Source organism: Cervus canadensis, chromosome 28, assembly GCF_019320065.1.
Source record: "Cervus canadensis isolate Bull #8, Minnesota chromosome 28, ASM1932006v1, whole genome shotgun sequence".
NCBI classification, from domain to species: Eukaryota; Metazoa; Chordata; class Mammalia; order Artiodactyla; family Cervidae; genus Cervus; species Cervus canadensis.
The window spans coordinates 42,397,930-42,417,817 of NC_057413.1; the positions used below are offsets into that span (position 1 = coordinate 42,397,930).

At 50.3% G+C, this 19,888-nt stretch overlaps 1 long non-coding RNA gene across 1 annotated transcript; it reads right to left on the reverse strand.

Moving 5' to 3' along the window:
* Window positions 1-6,479: 6,479 nt before the first annotated feature.
* LOC122430088 lies at window positions 6,480-16,758 on the reverse strand. Its single transcript, XR_006266226.1, has 3 exons — window positions 15,389-16,758; window positions 9,394-9,466; window positions 6,480-8,958 (listed from the first exon to the last, which is right to left on the reverse strand). It is a non-coding gene; the product is annotated as an uncharacterized LOC122430088 (long non-coding RNA).
* Window positions 16,759-19,888: the final 3,130 nt, after the last annotated feature.

Below are 19,888 nucleotides of genomic sequence, written 5' to 3' on the forward strand. Positions count from 1 at the left end.
GCTCCTGGCCTGACCCTGACCCCCACCTGGTCTCGCCTTCCTGTTCTTACTGAGTCACTGACACGCTGAAGCCATTTGTCACTGTCACACTGGAGCCATTTCTGCCTCTGACTTTTTCTCCTCACCCTCTTCTCTCCGTGATTCTCTTATTTCTCATTTTTGGCACTTTAATTCTGTCTCTCTTTATCTCCAGGAACAAAAACAAGGGCTAAATTTTAATGAACGCTTGTTATATGATTTCAGAGTGCCAGTGCATTTAATTTGCAAACCTGCTCCATTGTACAGATGGGAATAGGGAGGTGCAGATTCAGCAGTTCACCCCAAATCATACTGCCGGTAAGTGGGGAAAGCCGGAACTGACTCCGGATACTCTGTGACCTTTCTGGGAAGCGGCAGTGTGTCACATCGGACTTAGAATTGTAAAAACACGGGTTTGAGTTCTGACTCTGGTGCCTCCATGTGACTTCGCTTTCTGTGCCTTGGCTTCCTTCCTCCTTCGTAAAACGGGGTGACCAACATGTGCCCTGTCCATTCATAGAGCTGTTTCGGGGTCAAATGAAATAATGGGTGTCAAAGGACTTTGCAAATGTTAACATGCTGAGCGTATGGGTGGATTATTCATATGTGGTTTTGTTTTCCAGTTTTTATTTTCTCTCTTGCCTCTCAGAAGAGGTCTTTGTCTGCCTTGGTTGTGCCAGGGCGTGTAGGGCCCAGACGCAGAGGCACTCAGTTAATAACCTTTTCCTCTGCTCTCTGCTGGCCTCCTGTTTCTCAGGCCTTTCAGGGAGACTCATCACCTGTCCCTCTCTCACAATCATCAAGCCCAGACTCAGAGGTTGGGGAATTTACCGCAGCAGGATTCCAATGCTCAGATCAAGACCAGCACCACAGTACGTCCACAAACACATCTCAGACATTATCATGGAAGCCAACTGGAATTTATGCTTCACTTTATAGAAACGGGCTTAAGTAAATTTTCAGAAACATACCTACTTTTGTGGAGCAAGGCAAGGTCTGACTTTATTTTTTGGCAGCCTGCCTGGTCTGGCTTTATTTTTCTTCTTAAAAAATTATTTTGGGGCCTTCCCTGGTGGTCCAGTGGTTAAGACTCGGTGCCTCCATTGCTGGGGTCGTGGGTTTGACCCTTGGTTGGAGAACTAAGATCCCACATGCCATGTCGTGTGCCCTGCCAGAAAAACACAAAGTAAAAAATTATTTGTAATATATTTAATTTTTTTCATTGATAGACATCGCTTTCTTGGAAGTATAACATAATAAAGTGCATTGATTTTAAGTGTACAGACTGACAACTTTTTGTGTGTGTTCATCCATATAGCCACCACTCACATCAAGAACCAGAATATTTCCAGCACCCTGGAGAACTCCTTTCTGTCCCCTCCCAGGTGATATCTGCTCCCACGGTTTCGGTTTAATTCGGTACAAAATTCAAAAGGAACAAAGGTAAATCGAAAAATCTTCCTTCTACCCTGCTGTCACACACCCATTTTTTTTCTCTGAAGAGTCAATATTACTGGTTTCTTATAGATATTTCCAAAGAAAGGAGATACACACATATTATATTATGTTTTATGTTTTGTTGTATAGATTCTCCCCCTTTTTACAATAAATGTATCTTTTTTCACTAAAGTTGCAATTGTTGTACACCTTGTTTCTTTGAAACACTAAAATCATTTTAACAACCAGCAAATTAATATCTTTACCAAAAGGCTTCCCCTTACAAAAAATCTAAACTTTGATTACTAAATAATTCTATGCTCTGTCTTACAGCCCTCTGAGGGTCCTTAGGCAACAAGTCCAGCTACTACATCAAAAAGTATGATTCAATTAGGAAAATGTGATTCATGTTAACTTCTTGGTCCAACCAATAAACCATTTTGTGAGAGTCTATCTTATTGGTATTATCTTTTCCTTTTATAGCTCTTATCAAATAACATCATGGGTTTATATTCTCAGTAACTCATGAGTTCTAAAGGACAAAAAAAAAGACTAAAATGTGGAGCGTAAAGCATGGAATTTCTCAATGGTCTGAATTACTGGAGCTTATTTGGCTGGGGCGAATGAAAGACACATACTGTACTTTCAGATGTATTAAGCAGTTTTCTCAGGAAATTGGTCAAGAGGAATCCACTGGAGGTGTTATGAACTTTCCCAGCGGGGAGGCAGACCAGACCCTGCCAGAGGACAGCTGATGGGGTGGGGTTGTGAGTTCCAGGAAGCAGAGTGGAGGCCAGGCTGAGCGGGAAGGCTGGCAGGTAACCTGAATCAAAGTCCGCACATGCATGAGCAAGGCCAAAGGGCATAAACAGGGCCCCAAACCAGAGACACAGTCTATATTCAGGCAGATCTGAACTGGACTGGCTGAGAAGGGAGTGAGGAGTAAGCTGGGAGGCAGCAGGTTGTTGACAAGAGTGAGGCCAAAGTTCACAGATCTCTGGGTGCATGCGTGGGGTGTGCTGATCCAGTGTATGAACTTTGTGCACCATCCCTAGGGAGTATTGTTACAATAATGGTCCCCCAGAGAATTACCCCCACCTCTGTGTTCATGCCTCTTTGCAACTGCACTTTGCTGCTTCTGCTACCACAAGATGGAATCTATTTCACCTCTTCTTTCTTTTCTTTTTTTTGGCTTGCAGGATCTTAGGTCCCCAGCCGGGGATTGAACCTGTGCCCCTTACAAACAAGAACATGTAGAGTCTTAATCACTGGACGGAATTTCCAATTTCACCTCTTCTTGAATCTAGGTTGACCTGGTGACTTGCTTCAACCAACCAACAAGACACGGCAGCAGTGATGTTCTTATATCTTTGTGGAGACGTCCATGTGGAGAGGCACTGAGGCACCCAGCCTACAGATGGCACTAACTTGCCAGCTATACAAGTGAGTAAACTTCGGAAGGATCCTCCAGTCCCAGGTGAGTCAGCTGATGACTTCGGCCTCAGTCAACACCTGACTATAGCCTCCTGGGAGACCCCAAGTGCGAAGTGCCCACCTGAGTCCTTCACAAATTTCTGACAGAAAGAAATCATAAGAGAAAATAAATTTTTGTTGTAGTTTTATGTCAATATATTTTGGGGGTAATTTGTTATAATATATATGTAATTCATATATAATTAGTAAACAATATATATAATTAGTAAATAATCTATATGTCCATCAATAGGGAATTATTTAAATATATTAAGTACATACATATAATGACATACCATGCAGCTGCTCAAAACAATGAGGAAGTTCTTTATGTTCTGATATGGGACAGCCCTCCAAGATGATTCAAGTGAGAAATGCAAAGTGCAAAACAGTATACAGAGGATATTACCATTTGTGAAAAAAAATTACACATATACATATATGTACATGTAGAGAGGGCTTCCTTGGTGGCTCAGACAGTAAAGAATCTGCCTGCAATGCAGGAGACCTGGGTTTGATACATATGCATATTATTTTATGTGTGTGTATACACATAAACACATACTGCATACATGTGTATGTATATATATATATGTAAAATATCTCTGGAAAGAACATAAGACATTGGTAACAGCAATTGCCTCTTAGCAGGGGAACTGGTTGACTTCGGAATAGAGATGGGGATATACCTTTTAAATTTGGATATAATACTATATCCTTGTGAATATACTATCCATTAAAAAATAAAGTTGAAATTTTTAAACAGTGCTCTCTCTTTGACTCAAAAATTTCACCTCTAGGAATTTATTCATAGTGGATAATCATGGCAAAGATTTAACTATGAAGATGTTGTTGCAGCTTCATTCAATATCATAAAAATGGTAAAATAACCCAATTATTCAACGATAGGAAATTTTTATGGTGTGTATCTGCCACGATAGAAAATAGCATTTTAGAAAACAATTCAATGCCTAGTGAGGTGATCATGATACAGTAATGGATAAGAAGTTATGAAATGGCACAGCTTACTCTTATCTTTAAAGTAAATTCAGCTATATAAATGTAGATGAAGATAGAGATTAATAAGACACATCAATAGATACAGATAGATATAGAAACCCAAATGTTAACGGTGATTATCTCTGGGAGGCCCGATTACTGATTATCGTTAATTTTTCCTTTTTTTGGTCCGTTTTTAATGATAAACATGTACTACTTATGTAAAAGGGCTTCCCAGGTGGCTCAGTGGTAAAGAATCCACCTGCCAAGCAGGAGACTTGGGTTCATTCCTTCCCTGGGTGGGGGAGATCCCCTGGAGAAAGAAATGGCAACTTACTCCTGTATTCTTGCCTGGGAAATCCCATGGACAGAGAAGCCTGGTTGGCCACAGTCCATGGGGTCACAAAGGCTCAGATATGACTTAGCCATTAAAAAACAACTTTTGTGAAAACTAGGAGTTCCTCTCTTTTTTTGAGAGACTCTTGAATGATCCTATAAATAGCAGCTCAGGGTAAAGAGTTTGAAACTTTGTTTTTAAAGACCACATCTGTTCAAGCACATGATTACCAGACCTTTATCATAGAGTCTGGAGCTGCTCACCCTATTCTAAGTTCCAGCATTGTGGTTGCAACACTGACCCCTCCCAGTCCACTGGCCAGTGGGGGCCACATCCAGAAGCTGCATCTCCAAATACCAGGATCAAAACTGTGTAGGCTTGTAAACAACAACAACAACAACAAAACAGCTGGGTAGGCAGGGGAGGCTCCAGAATGTCTAAGGAAAGCTGGTCATCTCTGAGGACTGGTCTTGGGGCCAATCTCCAACCTGCATTTCCAAAGCCAGCACACTATCTTCACTTCCAATTTTAGTTAGAAATCACCAAGTGTTGTTGGCTGAATTGTGTCCTCTCCCAAACTTGTATGTTGAAGTTCTTCTGATCTCCAGTTCCTCAGACTGACTGTATTTGGATATTGGGTCTGTAAAGAGATAATTAGTGTAAAATGGGGACTTCCCAGGTGGTGCTAGTGGTAAAGAACCCACCTGCCAATGCAGGAGACACAGAGATGGACGGGAGTTTGATTCCTGGTTTGGGAAGATCCCCTGGAGGAGGAAATGGCAATCCACTCCAGCATTCTTGCCTGGAAAATTCCACGTGCAGAGGAGCCTGGTGGGCTACAGTCCAGGGGGCCTCAAAGAATCGGACACGATGGAGCAACTGAGCAAAACACAGGGTAAAATGAAGTCAACAGGTGAGCCCTACTCTTATATGACTGGTGTCCTTATCAGAAGAAGAGATTAGAAAGAGAGAAAGTTCTTTGTCTAGGGAATTCCCTGGCGGTCCAGTGGTTAGGACTCCACACTTTTGACTGCTGAAGGGCGCAGGTTCAATTCCTGGTTGGGGAACTAAGATCCCGAAAGCTATGGAGTGGTCAAAAAAACAAAAAGCCAAAAGAAAGAAAGAAGAGAGACTAGGACGTAGGCAGGGGGAAGGCCACAAGAAGACAGAGAGGAAAAGAGGGACTTTAAAAGAAATCAACCCTGCTGACACTTTGATTTCAGATGTCTAACCTCCAGGATTGTGAGAAAATTAATTTCTGTTGTTGAAGCCTCCCCAGCAGGAGTCCTGTGCTTCGGCGGCCTGAACAAACTAATTCACCAAGTTTCCTAAAGGTACACTTTTAGGCAAGACTGAGAAAACATGCATTGTCCACAGCAAAGACTATTCCTCTGGTGGTGGCTCTGAGAGATGGAGCTGATGATGACCAGGGTAACCCCAACCCCTAGGTGCCACCACCGCAGGCTACATGTGAGCATCCCTGGCCTTTCTGGCAGGCAAAGGTCAGGAAGTAATTCCAGCGCTCATCCCCCCTGGGGAGCACCCAGGGCTTGCCCCAAGATGTGACCTCCTGTTCCCCGGCAAGACTGTAGTCCTACTGGGAGCTGTAGCCTGGCCCCGAGGCCCCTGCTGGGTCTCAGCGGTCCCCTATCAGGGACCGGCAGGACCCTCTCTGAAGGGGCTTCCCCAACTCCCAGACCTGCCCTTCCCTCATCTCTATCTCCAAAGAGTCACTTTTACACTGCCATCAGACCCTGGAATATAGTTGGTGGTCTGGAGGAATTCGCTGTCTCCACATCTCTCGAACGGCTCTATGTGGAGCTTCAAAGCCCTGGGCATCTTACTCTCAGAGGTTACATCGCTGGCAGACTCTTGAGAGTCCCTTGACCAGCAAGGAGATCAAACCAGTCAATCCTAAAGGAAACCAGACCTGAATATTCATTGGAAGGACTGATGCGGAAGCTGAAACTCCAATACTTTGGCCACCTGATACGAAGAACTGACTCATTGGAAAAGACCCCGATGCTGGGAAGGACTAAGGGCAGGGGGAGAAGGGGGCGACAGAGGATGAGATGGTTAGATAGCACTACTGGCTGAATGGATATGAATTTGAGCAATTTGAGATAGTGAAGGACAGGGAAGCCTGGAGTGCTATAGTCCACGGAGTCGCAAGGAGTCGGACACGGCTGAGCAACTGAACGAGAACAACATCCCTCAACTGTATTCAAATGGACCCACGTGCCACAGCACATATACTTTACATAAAGTACAGGAGCTGAGTTACAATCGCGCAGTTAACATTTTGTAGACCATTTAGCCATCCTTACAATATACTTTTCTAATTTGGGAGCTAGCAATGATCCCAGACACCTGTGGCTCAGGTGTTGCCACAAGTGTTTGAAAAGCTGGGTGGCCTGACCCCAGAGGATCTCTCCAGGCACCCAGGGTCCAGTCCCAGCGCCCCAGTCTCCTTGGGTGCTGTAGCATAGGAGAAACAGCATTTTTCCAAGCAGAGCTGTCTCTTCCTTGTCTCTAAACCTGCTCTTTGGCTACTTCCCACCTCTTCTTGCTTCTAGCAGATTTTCAACGAGGCCAGAAAAGCCAAGGCCTAGGAGGTCCTTGGGGTTTCCAAGGTGGTGCCAGTGTTAAAAAAACAAACAAACAAACAAACAAACCCCGCCTGCCAATGCAGGAGATGTAAGAGACACTGGTTCAGTCCCTGGTTTGGGTTACAATCCATGGGGTCGCAAAGAGTCAGACTCGACTGAGCAACTAACACACACTTTCACTTCAGATAAACAACAGGTTTTTTTTGTTTTTTTTTTTTTAGTATCAGGGCATCCCAAATGTTGTAGTTGATCTGAAACTCATATGTCACTGGGTGTCCTGTATCTTTATTTCCCGAGCTGCTCACCCTCTGAGAGCCCCCTTCCGTTTGGGTCCGGCCCCTCCGCCCTGCAGCTGTGAGTTTTCTTGACATCTCAACAGCGTGAGTCACACAGTTGTGGACTTCTAGGCAAATGTTTTTGAGCAGAACAGCATCATGGTTTGGGGGAATCCCCACACTGTCCCCATAACGCATGTGTTGGCAAAGCAGAAACCCTAACACGATGCCTGTAAGAGGAAAATAGAAGAGGAAAAAGGAGTTTGTGATGTCCTGGGAAGACCCCCAGCCGTGGCTGTGCTGCGAAGCCCGCGGTAACTAGATCGCTGGCTCGTCACCACTCAGAGCTTGCTTTGAGGATCGGTGATATTGGAGATCACACCTTCCCAGCCAGCTCCTCTGAGGGCCTGATAGTCTTTCTTCTCCGCCTTTCTGAGAAGAGGTCTACTGGGAAGAACGGGCTTCTGGGCCGGGTGAATGGGCAGGTTGCTTGACTTTAGGAGTAACGATGGTGTCTTCGTCATGGGATTGCCCCCGGCAGAGGGGGTGGTTACAGGAAGATATTCATGTAAAATGCTGGCACACGGTAGGTGCTTAGCCTCAACGGTGGCTCTTGTTTATAATCACATCAGGACTTCTGCTTTGCCACCAAGCCAGGCCTTCTTAAAAAAAAAAGGCAGGCTCTCAGTTCTTGGGGCTCCCACAGTGTGTCCTCAAAGAAGTTTGGAGGTCTTCCGTGGCCCAGCATCGGCAAGAAGCAGGTGTCACTTGTTGGGCCTTGGTCTGGGTCAGATGTTGAGTCGCCCAGCAGAGCCCCGAGGAAGCAGGGCTCCCAGGACGTTGGCTGGGAGGGCTGAGGAAATAAATTTCCACCTGGCGGGTCCCTGAGGGAGGGCAGGCCACATTCTGTGCACTTGCTCCACGTGTTGGTGGGGGCAGGGAGGGGCGCAGGGGGTGTGCCCGGAGGGGAAGAAAGGAGGGGGGCTCAGGAAAGGACCTGCAAAACCCGGGCCTGCTTTCCTCTTTTGGAAGGTCCACCCGTGGACCCGAGGTGGGAAAGCCCCTGATGTGGGACCTCCCTGCCCTTAACACCTGGCTCTGCACTGCGGGGTTGGGACCCTCCAGCTTCTTAGAAAGAAACTGAAAGCCCTTAGGAGAAACTCCCCCACTTCCCCTTCCTGAAGAGGAACTTGGAGTTGCCCTGACAGGAAAGTCTTGGTGGGGTTTCTCGGAAGCTGCCGCCGCTGCTCTACTGAGGAAAACCGCAGGCCCGGGGCCAGGCCAGCGGCCCGGCCGGTGGAGAGCCGGCCATTGACAGAGCCATGGCCCAGCTGAACTGGGACGCCGCCAAGGTTTTCTCTTCGGCTCCACCTGCCTCCTCCTCTCTGGGGAGTCCTCACGCTGCTCCCCTCCCCTCAGCCGCCCCGGGGTCCCCTTCCGGCCACCCTCCGGCTCTCTACCCCAGACCCCTGCTTGTGTCAGAGCGCTAGCGTCCCCCACTGTAAATGTGTTCTCCACCCGTCATGATGCAGCCAGCCAGTTAGCGTCAGTGCAGAGAGGCGCTGACCCTCTAGTAGGGGGAGCTGGGGGCGCCCGAGGGGGCGCAGGGAGCTATGTTGTAGAATAGCGCTCACCCTCTGAGCTGTCTCGAGCAGCCTGGTGAGTGGAAAATGGGCATCTTCTGGGCACATAGGGCTGCCTGCCTTAACGGTGGCTGCTGTTTGCTTCATTTCTAGAGTGGACACAGGCTTCTCTCTGGAGACTGCGGGGGGACAGGGGGTCTCCCCTTCCCAGACACATCCAAGGGCTGCTGCTTAAGAGAGAAGAGGCGGTACCCGGGGACAAAGCTCATGCAAGGCCTCCAGCCCTAGGAGGGGCTGAGAGACCCTCAGGGCCTATGCTTTGGTACAGCCATGTCAGTAGCTATGGCGCCGGAATCTGGCCGGGCCATTCCCTGGCTGGAAGCTTTCCATGGCTCCCCACTGCCTGCGGGGACGAAGTCCAGACTCTGTGGCCTGTGTGTAAGGCCCTGTGGCCAGGGTCTCAGCTCTCCCTTCCAGCTCCTCCTCTGGGCTTTGCTCTATTTGACCTCCGCCTCTTTCACCCAGCCATCTCCCGCTCACACGCTGTGAACCAGCAGGGCCTGGATCTCTTGGGCAACTTGTCCCTGCCCCCAGTTCCAGTCTAGATGGGTTAGGGGCTGCCTCTGTGACCTCACCGGGCACATCTCTCCTGGGACCCTTACCTACATCGCCTAGTTACCGCCTGGTCTCTTGATCATCACCCAGCCAGGGACAGCAACTGTGGGCTTGGCATATCTGAAAGAACGTTTGGTAAAGGAAGAAATGAGTACATGAGTGAATTCAGTGCTATCTGCCAGGCCGTGTGGCAGAGAGCCCCACATGCCCACAGGCCCAGACATCCACGTGTGGCTGTGTCCGCCCCCACGCAGTGGGAAGAGACACGTGCTTGCTTGTCATGGTGTCCCTGTTGTGTGTGAGTGTGGGTCCCTGCGTTAATCAGCCAGCATCGCTGCTGATGTCCTTCTGGCCAGCAGGTGGCAATGCGCCCCTCCACGGCAGCGTGTGTCCACCCTGACTGCCACCGGCTGTCATCACCGGAGGGAGCCTGCCTCCCTCATCCTACAGGGGGCCAGGCCCACTGGGTCTCCTGGGGACTCAGTCTTGGTCTTCCGACTGAGCAGCCGGGGCTCTGATGCCACCGTGTGCAAACTCCGGCTCAATCCATGTCTGTGGCATGCTGAACGCCCAGCGCCAAGCTGGACCCCACAGGAGAGCCTGAAGTCCAGGCAGCTGTGGAGCACAAAGGTTGAAATAAAAGTATGAGCTCAAAAAAGTAAATAAATAAAGTCTAGTCTCAGAGTCCCAGCTCTTAAGTGGAAATCATGGCAATGCGTAAAGATGACATAATTGAGGTAAACCAAGGACCACGGCGGGGCTGTGTCATACTCTCAAACTGTAGCCCTGGAGGGCTTGTTAAAACACGGATTCCTGGGCTTCACCTGCCAGAGTCTCAGATTCAGAGGGTCTGGGGCGGGACCTGTGAATCTGTATTTCTAACAAGATCCTGGGTGGGTGCTGATGCCCCTGGAATGGGGACCACATTTTGAGGACCCCTGGGTACATACTTAGGGGAGACACAAGGTTATAAATGCAGCAGGCTTCTGGTGAGATGTGATGGAGGCAGAGATGATGGAGGGGCAAACTCCAGGTGCTGCAGGGCTAAGGAAAGGGGACAGACCCCCTGGCCTGGGCAGTAGGAAGGGGTGTGGATCCGCTGTGCTCACTCCCACCACCGTTCTCAGCTCTACCCCGGGCAGTCGCGCTGGAGGAAGTGAGCCCAGCGGCCGGCTGTCCGGCTGGCGGGGCACCAGGCTTGCTTCACTCCACGTGGCTGCTGCCTTTCCCCGAAAGGGATGGGCCAGTTGGTTCTCTGCTCCGGGCCTGGCCTCTGCTGTGCTTCCTCAGCTTCTGGGAACTCACATTTCCTTTCTGTTTCTTTTTTTAATACTGCTTTCAAATCCAATTATCATGAAGGCAAAGCATGTCCATCTTAGAACATCCATACAAAGCAGGAAAGTGTAAAGAAGAAAGCAAAGTTTCTTCTTCAATGGAAGTTCCAGCCACTCAGAGGTAATCACCGCCTACTTCGTTCCTTGCACAGGTGTCTCCTGCACATTGTTCTGTCCGCTTGATATTGTAGCATGAGTGTTGTCCTTTGACGTGGACATCCTTGCTACTGCTAAGTCACTTCAGTCGTGTCTGACTCTGTGCGACCCCATCCCTGGGATTCTCCAGGCAAGAACACGGCAGTGGGTTGCCATTTCCTTCTCCAATGCATAAAAGTGAAAAGTGAAAGTGAAGTCGCTCAGTCGTGTCCAACTCTTCGAGACCCCATGGACTGCAGCCTACCAGGCTCCTCCGTCCATGGGATTTTCCAGGCAAGAGTACTGGAGTGCGGTGCCATTGCCTTCTGCGGTGAACATTCTTAGGAAACATGAATTTAAGGGCAGCACAAGTGCACATGTGAAGCTCTTGATGTAGTAACTGCGGCCAGCATTTCAGGTGACTTCTCCAGGGGAACCTCCCAGAAAGGGACTTGCTGGGTCAAAGGGCATGAAAATTTTAAGACTCTTGATACATATGAACCACGTGCTTCCCAAAAACATTGTGCAGGTTGGTGGCCCGGCCCCGGGAGGAAGGGGAATGATAGCTGCTGGGCCCAGTTCACAATGTTTGAAATGAAATGAGGAGGCCCATGTGGCCACATGGTGGGACGGAAGAAGGGCCTGGCACTGTCCAGCCTCCACAGCTCCCTGGGTGGTGCCATGCCCCATGCCATGCTTCCGATGGACGGTGTGGCACCTCTGATGGGACCAGGCCTGGGCAGAGCTGCCCTCCTGTCCTGGAGCCAGTGTGGGACTAGTTTCAGAATATCAGAAATGACCACTTCTGAGACTTCCTTGGTGGTCCAGGAGTTAAGACTCTGTGCTCCCAGTGCATGGGACCCAGGTTTGATCACTGGTCAGGGAGCTAGATCCCACATGCTGCACGGCTTGACCTAAAAACAGAAACAAATGACCACTTCTTCCCACTTTGCCACCACCAGCCTGGCCCATCTCCGCCCAGATGGTCTCCGTAGCCCCTCATTGTTTCCCTGTCCCCATCCGTCCCTTGCCGCGTTAGTCTGTCTCCATAACAGCCAGAGAGATCCTTGTAAAACCTAAGTCAAGTTGGGCCACTCTTCAGCTCAAAGCCCTCCAATGGCTCCCATCTCACACAGGGTTAAAAGCAAAGACCTCACTATGACCTCCGAGGCCTTTAGGATTGGTGCCTCCCCTACTCCCATTAGCTCTCTGACCTTGCTTCCCACCGCTCCCTCCCTTACCTGCTCAGCTGCCCGATGCTCCTCAGAACAACCCAGCACACTCCTGCCTCAGGGCCTTTGCACTGCCGTTCCCCCTGCCTCAGCTAGCCACACTTCCTCAGCTATCCACAGGCCTCCTCCACTCAAATGTCATTTCAGAAACAACCACAGGCAAGTATGACTTATTCTGGAAAGCCCCTCCCTACCCACTGTGTTAGTTCCCTCACCCTGTGTGACGCTCCTTCAGGGCACTGCTCACTTACCTGACTGTCTGCCTTCCTACCGAAGGGAGACCTCTATGAGGACAGTCCTCTTTGCCCATTTTGTTCTGTCTGGTTTTCTGTGAACCTGTTGAATGGACTTTTTTTTTAAAGTGGGAAGGCGTGGGAAACTCCCCCAACCAGGGATTGAACCTGTGCTCCCTGCAGTGGAAGTGTGGAACCTTAACCACTAGATCACCAGAGCAATCCTAAGTGGACAACTGACTGAAAGGTTTCAGCAGCTGGGTACGTGTGTGGTTTCTCCCCTAGATGGTACCTTGCCACTTCTAAGTCACCAGCTTGTGGACAGCACCCGGCCCATACCAAGCACCCATGTAGTGTTTATGTACAGATGAACTCATGATGGAGGAGAACTCGAGGCAAGACACAGGAGACCGCTGCACTGAGACTGGAAAAGTGGGACTCCAGATGAGCCCCTGCCACTCATAATCACACAGGCCTTGGGCAAGTCCCCTCACCTCTTTGAACCTTGGTTTTGTCATCCATAAAATGGGTATGATGATACCTGTGCTGCCAGCATCACAGGGCTGTGGTGAGGGTTAAATGGCAAATGTAGGTCAGCAAAGCCCAAGGACAGCCCTGCTCAAGCTGCAGCTCCTCTCCGAGGCTCTGCCCAACACCACCTCACACCAGCCACTCCCTGCTCCGAGTGCCTGCGGAGCCCTGTGTGGGTATGTGGGTGTCCGAGTGCCCTGCTGGTGTATTTACTAAGACTGTGCACCCTTGAGACGGGGCCAGGCCTCACCATCTCTGCATCCATCGGCAGGGCACTGGCAGCTGGGCACTGCCCCTTGGACATCTGATGGCTGGCCAATAAATATATTCATTGAAAGCGATAGACAAGTTACTGTGATATGAATAAATAAGGGTGGGGATTTCAGACCCAGACAGAGGGCTGGGGTGAGGCCACCCAGCTAGGGGCTCTCTGGGTTCTGGGCAGAGGGCCCACAGGGACACCAAGTGCCCCGACTGAAGAGGAAATGTGGGAGGGACCAGACTTGGTGACACTGGGAGACGGCCTGGCCAGCATCCTCCCCAGACATCTGCCGCATCGAGCGCATCTTCTGGGCTTCGGGGCAGAGGCCTGGCTACCCACCTGCATTCCTTGCTCTGTGTACCCATGATCTCATGCTGGCCTTGCGGGCTGCCCACGGGCTAGAAGGCTTTGCCCAACTCTGCAGATGAAGAAACTGAGGCTCATGGAACTCAATGCCCCGACTCGGGGCAGGGAGTCATCTCACCTGGGTTCAGGCAGGCACCCTGGTGGAATTTGGTCAGGGAGACCACACCACACTATTCAGTCAGGTTTTAAAAGCCGCATTGATCCTATGCCCCGACTCAATAAACTCTGGTCAACTTACTCTCCCTAGGGCTGCCCAGGGGGGATCCTGGGGTTTTCCAGGCCCGGCTGCCTTCCCTCTGCAGACTGGATGACCCAGACAGACTTAGCTGACAAACAGGCCCTACCCGGGAGGGGCGTGGGATGCAGTGAGCGAAACTCCTTTTAGGAAGGAAATCTCAAAGCCAAGGTTGAGAAACCAGTGTCTCGCCAAGGCCTGGGGGGTGGGGGGGGAGCCCAGGTGAGCCGACTCAGTCCTCTGGAATGGGTGGGGTCTCGAGGGGTGGCGGGCACTTCCTCCCGCCCCAGCCCAGGGTCTTGTTCAATCCTTATTGAGGAGTTTCCTGGCGACAGGTAGTGACCTGTCGGCCGCCCGTGTGGGAAGCAGCTTGGCGTGGCCCTCACCATCTCATTAGCCGTGATTCACCCAGGACTCACCTGCTGTCAGGGACCTGTCCCACTGCCCGCCAGAACCAGCCTGGCCGGCACCCTTGGAGAAGCCCAGATCCCGTTCCTCCAGTCTCCATGGCAGCCGGGGCCAAGCCTACCTGGCACACAGTCACAACTCAGAATTCATTTATTCAACCAACAAATATTTACTCATTTGCACACCTACTGTATGCCAGGCACTGTTGCTAGTGCTGAGGATACTGAGTGAACCAGGCAGACAGAAATCCTTGCCCTCCTGGAGCTCACTTCTCATGGGAAAAGACAGACAGTAAACAAATAAGTGAATCATACGAGCTCTTGAAGATGGTGAGTGCTGCGGAGAAAAAGGAGGGAGGAGCAGGATACGAGTTGCAATTTTAAATAGTGAATTAGGATGTACCGCTCTGAGAGGCGATATCTGAGCAAAATCTGGTGAAGATGAAGATGTACAGATAAGGAAGGGGAAAGCTGTACCAGAAACAGCAAGTGCAAAGGACGTGGGGCAGGGATGCAGGATGGGGGCCGTGTTTGAGGACCGGCAAGGAGACAGGGGTAGCTGAAACAGAGCTGGCAAAGAGAAGACAGTGGAAGACGGGGTCCAAGGCTGGGGTGGGGGTGGGGGGCGGGTTGTCCAATCTGTGCAGGGTCTCACAGGCCTTTGTAAGAGCTTTGGCTTTTACTCAGCTGAATTCTGTTAAAAATTCTCCAAAATCCACCCCCACCCCCGCTTTGAGTGCAAGACAAGTTTTCCAGGCTTTTGCCTGGCTCAAGAGGCCAGAGAGCTAAGTCAAGGGTCAGGGTTATTTTCACCAAGGAGGGTCTGGAAGGATGAGTTTGCTGATCAGAATGTCACTGCCTGTGGAGGGTGGAGGAAGAGGAAGATGCCTGTCTGGGAATGGAGTACCTACTGCAGAGAGATACGTGCGGAGAGGAGGAGAAGGGAGCAGAGGCTGCAAAGGAAAGGTGTTGGCAGTTAGAGACAGCCTTGCCCAGCCACTCCAAGCCTAACCCTCTAGACTCACCTGGGACACACCCCACTGATACTCTGCTCCAGCCTCTGTCAGCTCTGGCCCACTGTACCTGCTGTTCCCTCTGCCAGGGAATCCTCGCTGCTCTTTGCCTGGTGAACTCCCACTCAACCTCCACGCGGGGGTCGCTGAGTCCCCAAAGCAGGTGCTCCTCCCATCAGCCCAGCACTTCACTCCCACCCCCGGACGCATTTTCACACAGAGTCATACCAGCCCACTGAGGAGTCTCGCTTCTCCGTGAGACCGTGGCTGCCGACCACGCTGTGGGTTGCTCACCTTTCCATCCTCTGAGCCGGGCACAGAGTAGGTGCTGAAACAGCTAAACGAGTGAGGAATCGCTTGTTAGGATGTGGATCTCTCCGAGGTTTTGGAACAGTGACAAGACCAGATTCACATTTTAAGAAGATGACTGTCTCAGTGTGTATGTCTGTGTGTGTGGAGGTGTGGGGGAAAGATCGGAGGAGGGTGACAGCTAAGAGGCTGCTGCAGAAGTCCAAGCAGGGGCAAGAGAGAGGCAAGGAAGGACAGAACCAGGGAGCCAGCTGCTGGGAGTGAGAGGAGGAGCAGTTTTCAGAAGGGGCATCAACACTGGCCCTGAGGGCGATGAGGAAGAGGGAGCAGAGGGTGGGGTCCAACTTTCCCTCTTGTGTTTTTTGTCCTTCCTTCTGTCCTGCCGGGGGATAGACAGAAACCACTTCTCAGACACAATGAAGCACGGTGGTTAGGGGCCCAGGTTTTGGAGCCTGAATCTGGGTTCGTATTCCATTTCCACCACACAGTCGCTCTGTGGCATCAGGCAGGTTTACTCAACCTCTCTGTTCCTTGGTAAGGCTGTAAGGCAAGGATGACAACTGAGAATCAGTTACTGCATTTCATTGATTCCAACGCTCCTGTTTTAACATTTCTGAAAGCCAAGTGAGTCTTAAAATCAATGGCATGCCATGGGTTAATTGGCAGTATTCTTTAGTGGTACACCATACATGGCATATCTGGAGACTGATGGAGCTTCAGATTTGATGAACCACAAAAATTACACAGAGAGATGGGTACCTGGCATGCCATAAGGGCTGAATAAATGTTAGCTATTATTACTGTCATTACTTGCTTTCGGGAGTACTGTTCGTCATACAAGGTAACAGATGCCGAATCAGAATAGAGAGACAAATATAATCTGGAGCTAAAAGAGAAGAGGAGCTAATTCACAAATAGCTACAAAGGTGAAAGAAATCTTAGTAATTTCCCCTCCAGAAAAACACCCAAAGTGTAATGCTTCCTCTGAAAGATCCCACAGGATTCTGCCAAAGTTCCAGAGAAAACTTCAGAAATTCCTCCTTTACAATGGGAGGCCAGAACTCCTGGCTCCCTGACCGGCAGGGGGAACCAGGGCCTGTCCCCAGATGACTTCGGGGGTGTTCCCTGTGTCCTTTCGAATTTTCCTGAGTCACCGTTACTCACTGCTCACGATCAGGGCTCTGCCACCTTCCGACCAGGAGGCCGATGCCCCGGGATCAAGGGGCACCCTCAGACAGAAGTGTGATTGTGGAATGCTCAGCACGGGCCGTCACCCGCGCCCGGCTCAGAAGAGCAGGGTGACCCTCGCCGCCGTCTTATTTTTGGCCTCTCGAGTTGTGTTCCTGCCTACTGACTTGGCAAATCCTGGGCGACTCGCCTTGTTTTCTCTCCTCACTTAAATACATGTCTGGAAAAAGCCTCCACCCCCACAGACCCTGCTGTGTGTGGAAATGGTGACAGGCCCAGAGGAGGAGGAGGAGACGCTGGGCGGCTGGTTCACGGAACCTCCCCCTGGATGAGGCGGGGAAGCAGGGGGGAGAAGAGTTGGCCCAGGCCGGCGCCCTGAGGCCCAGCTGCTCAGGTCAGCGACACTCCCAGGGACGGTCCCGCGTCCTTTCAGGCTCAGCCAGGGCCCCCACCCACCCCAGCTCTAATCCTCTCCTGCTCTGTCTGTAATGACAAGAGACCATCTCAGCCCCCTTCCCCCATGTGAGGCTCACTCAAAAGTCCCCGGTGACAGGGACTGGTTTGCAGGGATTGGGGTTGGGAAGCAGTGGGCATGAAGACTCAGGAGTCTGGCCACAGGCAGGCGGTGTGCACGTGCTAGACGGCGAGGGGGTGCTGGGTGGAGGTAGCTCTGTAGCCCGCAGCCGGGGTCAGCTGGCAGGCAGGCAAGGACAAAGGTGGCCGGGACACTCTACCAGGGGGAATGAGGGACTGAGCACTCAGCAGTGGGTTCATTGGGAGACCCACCCCTTTAAACAGGACAACTGTCCTTGCTCCTGGCCCCCGGACATCAGGTCAGCATTCTTGCAGTGTCACAGTCTGATGGCATCTTCATTCCAGAACATGCAATCTCCTGCAGATCTTTCCAATCACGAGTTCCACCGAGTCTCTTCTCTGGGCTGGAGTAAACACCAGGACGGTTTCAAAGCCTCAGGACACCCCATCCCACCCCCTCCCATTTGCACGGGGAGGAAGGAACTGACAAAGGCATGTTGTTGAATAAAGGTACTGTGTGATACCTGGGGAGACAAGCGTTGTCATTCCCATTTATCATCCCCATTTTAAAGATGAACAGGGCGAGGCCATGGGAGGTTAACAGTCTTGCCTGGGTTCCCACAGTTAGCAAGTAGCAGGTCTGGGCTTTTAACCAAGCTCTATCAGTTCCCAAGAGCCTTCACCCTTGACCTCTGTATCACACTGCATGCTTAGAAGGTGCTTGACAAAGCCCCTGGCACAAAGGGTGGTGGTGGAGTTGGGGGCTTAAACAGTAGCTACTGGGACAAACAATACCAATCTCATAATAACTCACTGAGATCCTTTCTTGTTCCCATTTTACAGATGAAACTGAGGCTCAGAGAGGCTTCATACCTTGCTCAAGACCACACAGTATGTGGTAGAGCCAAGTTGAGTTCAAACCGCAGGCTCCTCTGACTTCACAAGCCATGGTCTAGCCAGTGCACTCACTCTCTCTTGGGGAAGCACCAGCATCCTTGCTTAGCTGCACCCCTCATAGACTGAGGTTCTCTCTCTGCAGGGAACCGTGGCTGGAATCTCCTCTTGGTCATCTCCCTCTCCTGCACCTCACCTGGGCTTCTGATGTAGCTTCCCAAGTGCGGGTACCTCTTTCATCTGTGCAGCTCCCCATGTAAGCTACCTCTCTACTCGTCTCTGTAAGTAACTCAAGGCACTGCCCCCGAAGCTCATCAGATAGAGCCAGAAAGCCCTGGCTTTGAACTTCTCAACAAGAATGTCTCCATTAAAGGGACTCTCGGGAGACATGTCAGGAGCAAGATAACAGTGGTAAGAGGTCACTGAGAAGGATGACAAGGGCCGCACAAAGGGATCTGGCCCCCAGGAGGGTCACTTGTTTCCTTGATGGCATCTTTGGAGCCAAAACAAACACGGTAGTAGACTTAGCCAGCCTTCGCAGCAAGTGTGTGCACACATCCCCCCCACCCCGCCCCCCGCCGACCCCGCCCGAGTCACAGGCTACGGTGGACAGCTCTCAGCAGGTTGAAAGTACCGGCATTCCTGCCCCGCTTGGCTTGCTTCTCTGAGAGAAACCACACTCCTTTGACCAAGTGCTGGGTCAACCCTGCAATCAGACTCATTTGCAGAATTGCTGGACCGATGAGAAGAAATGATAATTTTGCAAAGAGAGACCCTGTTTACTTCATACCCATTAGGATGGCTACTTAATATATATATATATATATATATATAGACAACAGGTGTTGGCAAGGATGTGAAGAAATTGGAAGCATTGTATACCATTGTTGGGATTTTGAAACGATACATCTGCTATGGAAAGTAGTATGTAACTTCCTCAAAAAATAAAATTACCTTATGATCCAGCAATCCCACTTTGGGTGTATACACATCCAAAAGAATTGAATGCAGGGTCTCAAAGAGATATTTGCACAGCCTTGTTCATTGCAGTGTTGTCCACAATTCCACCAAGGGGTGGAAGCAACCCAGTGTTCCTTGAGGATAAATGGATTAAACAAAATGTGGTATATACTTACGATGGAATATTACTCAGCTTTCAAAAGGTAGGAACTCCTGTCACATGCCACAACATGGATGACACGCAAAGATATTATGAGAAATAAAATAAGCCAGACACAAAAGGACAAAAAGTCCGTTATTCCACTTCTGGGAGGTATTTAAAGTGGTTAAGTTCATAGAAACAGAAAGTAGAATGGTGATTACCAGGCACAAGGCAAAGGGGGAAATGGGGAATTGTTTAATGGGTATGGAGTTTCAGTTTTGCAAGGTTAAAAAGTTCTAGAACTTGCACACACAGCAATGTGGATATACTTATCCCTACTGAACTGTAGGATTAAAAATGGTTAAGATGATATGTGCCTTTTTACAAGAATTAAAAACAAATTTTAAAAGGAAGGGATGGACTTCCTCAGCTGTCCAGTGGTTAGGACTCCACGCTTTCACGCTTCAGGCCCTGGTCGGGGAACTGAGATTCCACAAAGTGCACAGCGCAGCCAAATAAATAAACAAATAAAAGGAGGGGGGACCTTGCTGATTTCCTCACTTTGGAGGGATTTGTAACATTGACCAAGATAAGTGCTTTATGCCTATCGCTTTCTTTTGCTCTCACCACAACTTAACCGGGGTGGACATCACTATTCCTTGTTTACACCCTGGGAAATTGATGCCCAGTGAAGGAAACTGAGTCACCCACAGTCTCAGGGAACTCAGGGAGGGCAGGAGCCCCCGTCTGCACTCAGACTCGTCTCC